Below are 5,145 nucleotides of genomic sequence, written 5' to 3'. Positions count from 1 at the left end.
AGGAAATATAATCTTTGCCCCACTCCCCTCCCCCAAAATACATATTTTTGTTCCCCCCCCCCCCAACCAAAAAAAAATCTTGTCTAGCTCTGCCGCTGCCTCTGAGTCGAGGTCTTCATCAACGAACAGCATGCTGGCCGCTGGCACAGCTGTGGCCAGGACTAGCATGGCCACTGCTGTTGCCATGTGCAGCAGCGGCCCTTGGATCGGGGCAGGATTGAGAGACGTGGGAAGAGAGACCGGGAAGAGATCGGGGCGAACAATATGCACAAAGAGTCGGATTCATGGATTTATAGGGAGCGTCATGTTGTGGCTGTGAGCTAGAGCACACGCATGTAAGGAGTGTGTCCAAGTGGATGTTGTGGCAGAAGACAAAATACGGTCCCTATTGGAGGAAAAGGTGGCAGGGAGGCAATGTGTCCAAGTGGATGCCAGATCGACCGGCGATAGTGTCTTGTGTACACTGGCATTGATCTGTTGTACATGTATTCCTCCCTCAAAACTTGAATGGAAAGATAAAATCATCTCGTCCAATGCATATGGCTCGGGTCAATGAAAAGCAAAGCAACCCCAAGAGCCGGCTCAATCGATCTTAACAAATTTTGGCAGCCAAAACGATTCCACCATAGTAACCGGCTGTGTCCGTCCATCCGGAATAGAGCAAGCATTTTTTATTCAAATGTTGGTGCTATCTCTTCCCCAATTTGCGTATATGACAGACTCTAGTCAGCTGCCAAAGTTTCTTGAGCGTACGGGTCGATCGTGCAGTGTGCTCTTGTGCCTCGTCTTTTTAGAGTATGAGAGGATTGACCACATGAAAGCATAGTGAGTTAGGCGGTGACGATGGCGAGCGACAATTTGTGGATCTAGATGTGAGGACATGCATATGTAGAGAATTCCAAGTATCAGGAAACCTTGCAAGCATAACATTTCCTTCATCAATGGAATTAGGGGGGCGGGGGGGGGGGGGGGGCATGATAGAAGACTTTATTGCTCTCGTATTGCCGGGGCTTAATGATGCGTCTCAATGCCAAAGAAAACCCATGAATTCTTTTTGCACCTTCCAATCCTTCGAATGGCTCCTGGGAGGCCAAAGGTACTCGGTCAAATTTCATCGGTACAAGGAGTGTATTGTCAAACCTTAAATAATCAACTGCCAAACAAAAGAGATAAACTAATTTTTATGCAATGTTCGATTCCACCCTAAATGGTCGTTAGAGCTTAAACTTCTACTAAATATTTTTTTCTTTTTTTGATGATATCTATTAAGTTTATTAGTTTTGTAGTACATGGGTAGCTTAATAGTTTCCTGAAGTAGCTTAAAGATAATTTGGCTAAATACATGATGTAGTTTTTATTTCAAGCAAGAGATTATTCATTATATTTAATTAGAGTACAAGGTAGATATAACTTTTGTGGTTGTTGTAACAAAAAAAAGTCCGATTAGCACTACACTAGGCTGCTTGATACAAGTTTTCGAACGGAACTAGCACGCGATGCTGCCACGACGACACCACCGGTCCACCACTCGGACCTTGCTGGCCTTCCTTGCCATGGTCTCTCTCGCCAGTTCACGATATAGGGAGGCAGTGATTGCTGAAAGCTGGGGCAAAAGTAAACCAAACGGGCATCTGGGGTCAGTTCGTGATGCCCTGAAGGAGATGATGCAGCGGCTGCGAGCATGGAGCAAGGCAAATTTCGGCCATGTCATGACCGAGATTGAAAAGTTGCACACTGAACTAGCTGACTTGCAGCTTCAAGATGCGGACAGGGCAGCCACAAGACAGAAGATGTATCAACTGGACGAGTTATTGTATCGTGAAGAGATGTTGTGGCTGCAGCGTTCACGAATCACATCGCTCAAGGAAGGTGAGAGGAACACTATGTACCTCCATCGGCGGGTTGTGTGGCGCGCGCGTCGCAATTATATTCAGCGTCTGAGACGTACTGATGGGACGTGGTGCTCGTCCCCCTCTGAGATGGAGTTGATGGCCACCTCATACTTTAAGGAGGTGTTCACAAAGGACCCGACCCTCTCCCCGGAGGTGGTCCTGGAGAGGATAACACCAAAAGTTACACAAGAGATGAACACAACTTTGTGTAGGCCGTTCACTGTGGAAGAGGTGTCCGATGCATTGTTCCAAATTGGACCGCTAAAAGCACCAGGTACGGATGGGTTTCCTGCTCGGTTCTATCAGCGGAATTGGGCTGTTATGAAGGGGGAGATTACAGCGGCAGTTATGGAATTTTTTGATACAGGAGTCATGCCGGAGGGTGTGAATGATATGGCTATTTGTACTAATTCCGAAGGTTCGATTTCCTAAGGAGCTCAAGGATTTTAGTCCAATAAGTTTGTGTAACGTGTTCTATAAGATTGTGTCTAAGTGCTTGGTGAACCGGCTACGTCCTCTGTTGGCGGAACTAATTTCAGAAAACCAAAGTGCTTTTATACCCGGCCGGCTTATCTCGGATAACTTGATTATAGCTTTTGAGTGTATCAATCATATTCAGACTCTCAAGAATAATAATCCGGTTGCGTGTGCATGCAGGTTGGACTTGTCTAAGGCATATGACCGGGTGGATTGGGACTTCCTAGAGAAGGCCTTGGGCAGATGGGGTTTCTCTGCAACGTGGATCAAGTGGATGATGGCTTGTGTAAAATCGGTCACATATTCTGTGAAATTCAATGGAAAGTTGCTTGAGGTTTTCTCCCCGTCGAGAGGGCTTCAACAAGGTGATCCGCTGTCCCCATTTCTATTTCTTTTTGTCGCTGACGCCTTGTCTGCTCTGATTACCAGCTCTGTTGAGAGTGGTGAATTAAGGGGAGTGACCATTTGTCGAGGTGCTCCGGTGATATCTCACTTACTATTTGCGGATGATACATTATTGTTCTTTGAGGCTTCGAGCCAGCAAGCTAGCATTGTCAACGGTTTGTTGAACACTTACATTTCAGCGACGGGTCAACTTATAAACCCCAAAAAGTGTTCCATCCTCTTCTCTGACAACTACAATGCGGTGGTGGCGGATGAGGTAAAAGGCATTTTGGAAGTATCCCAGCAAGTACAATCCCCCACCCGCCAAATGATGCCTTTCTTGTTAGTGCTTTAAACCCATTTCTTCCCACCAATGTCAATGCACGGTGGGTTTCTTGTTAGTGCTTTAAACCCATTTCTTCCTGTTCTCATTTCCTCGATACCTTTGTATGCTGGGCAGATGTATATCCTTTATGAGGACTAATGGAAATGGCTGGGATTAGGCTGTTCACAAAAAAAAAAGGAATGCTTACACTTTTCGATGAACATAATGCTTTAGAGCTAGGTGTTCTTGCAGCAAAGTACATGCACCGATCTCATCAGACAGGATTTTGTTTTTGATTCGTCAAGTATTTATTTCACGCTTAGGAACAGAGGAATTGTATCACTAATCATTACGTAGTCTAATATGAATATATGATAAAAGAATATCAATTACTTAATCTGCTGCACATATATGCATGGCTTGTTCATCAACAATGTGCAATCAACAAGACATACACGCACACTCGGATGTAAATTTCACACTGTTGCTCACATACAAGCACACTCGGTCCTCACGTGCGACGAAGCCGTCGCCGGGGCAGGGCATGCCACTTCCATGTCGTCGCCGAACAGCTCCACCCATGTGCATTGGAAGCTGCCGTCATCCTCCTCCACCGTCTCGACGCCTTGGTGGACGTCGCCATGTTCGCCGGCTAAGGACTCCTCCAATGTACAGTCGATGCCATGCTCGGCCGCCTTAGTATTTCCCTGGAGCGTCAGTCCTAATTCTGGAAGCATGTCGGTGAAAAACCGCCTGGATCCACGCTGCCGTCGTCCACTACTCCGGGGAGCAACGTCTCGTCGTCTTGGTCGGACATGAACGAACGCTCGAACTCCCGAAGCGTCCCGCCGGCGGCATCTTGTTCTTGGATGGTCATTTCTTGGCGGTGTGGGGTTTTGGGACGTGGAGCCTCCGGATGTTGGACCTCGGCGGCCGCCTTCCTCTTCTTCTTGGAACCAAGGGCGTTGATTACCGACGCGTAGGTAATCTCCCTCTTGTGGGTTGAGACGTAGATCTTGCATAGCACCATTCCGGCCGCACCGTCTTGTTCGTCGTCGTGGTCGAGGCCGTACTCCTTCATGCACCACCCAACCCTGGTTCTGGCTGCTCCAGGCCTCTTGATCCCAAAGGAAAGATGGTCGATGAGGCCGACCCGTTTACCTTGAGTGTCTAGCACGGGATGGCTCTTCTCGGAGTGCCAGTTGTAACCCTCGTCGTGGTCGACGACGCGCTGTCGCCTCCCGCTGCGGCCACCTTTGGTCTTGTGACGACGGACCGGTGAGAAGAAGTACCACACGCCTCCTTTCCCGTCGTCCTTGTTGGAGCCAGGCGCGTGGGCACGGTTCTTGATGAGGTCCCCGGGTGGCGTGGAGTAGACGTCGTCTTCGTGGATGAAGCTGCTGAAGCGGCCGCGGTCTGCTCCGGCGATCCTCGGGCGGAGGAACTGGTTGATGAGCTCGTGATCCTGGGGACTGAAGGTGGAGCCGACGGGAAAGAGCTCGTCATGGCCGGCCATATTGAATCGCCTTCGCTTGATCAGAGCTAGCTAGGGGACGTACTTCTCGTCGCCTTGATCAGAAGGAACTAGCTATGGAAGGTCCGTAGGTGTGCAACCCTGGCTAGGTAGGTATATATGGATGGATCGCGACACAGGGCTATGTACGTGCCTTCCTTGATGAATACACTACTAGAGTGCTTCGGACTCAGGAGCGTCTTCAGTTCGTATACGGATTGCTAGCGTACGCATCTAGTGTATATACGGTCCGTAAGGTGTTATTTCACGTGTACTCTGCTTAACCTAGTGTAACCTAGCTAGTGTAAGCCGGGTACCACCGTGACCGGCTCCACCGTGGTGGCCAACCCTTTCCCCAGTGGGCCGGGATGAACGACATTGATCTTGGGGTGCGCATGCGACTACCACTGGGTTCTGCAAGATGATGGAGATATGTGCGCAGTTCACCAACGTCATTGAGCTCATCAAGGAAGGGCGAGCTGTGACATCCGTAGTGGCAACGACGGAGCGGCAGCGCATGGTCCCCGATGTTGGTGTCGGCGCTTCCAATCGAC

At 49.2% G+C, this 5,145-nt stretch overlaps 1 pseudogene; it reads right to left on the bottom strand.

Moving 5' to 3' along the window:
* Window positions 1-3,566: 3,566 nt before the first annotated feature.
* On the bottom strand, window positions 3,567-4,658 carry LOC123082656 (uncharacterized; annotated as a pseudogene).
* Window positions 4,659-5,145: the final 487 nt, after the last annotated feature.

Source organism: Triticum aestivum, chromosome 4A (assembly GCF_018294505.1).
Source record: "Triticum aestivum cultivar Chinese Spring chromosome 4A, IWGSC CS RefSeq v2.1, whole genome shotgun sequence".
Taxonomy (NCBI): Eukaryota; Viridiplantae; Streptophyta; class Magnoliopsida; order Poales; family Poaceae; genus Triticum; species Triticum aestivum.
This window is presented reverse-complemented; position numbering and strand designations above follow the sequence as displayed.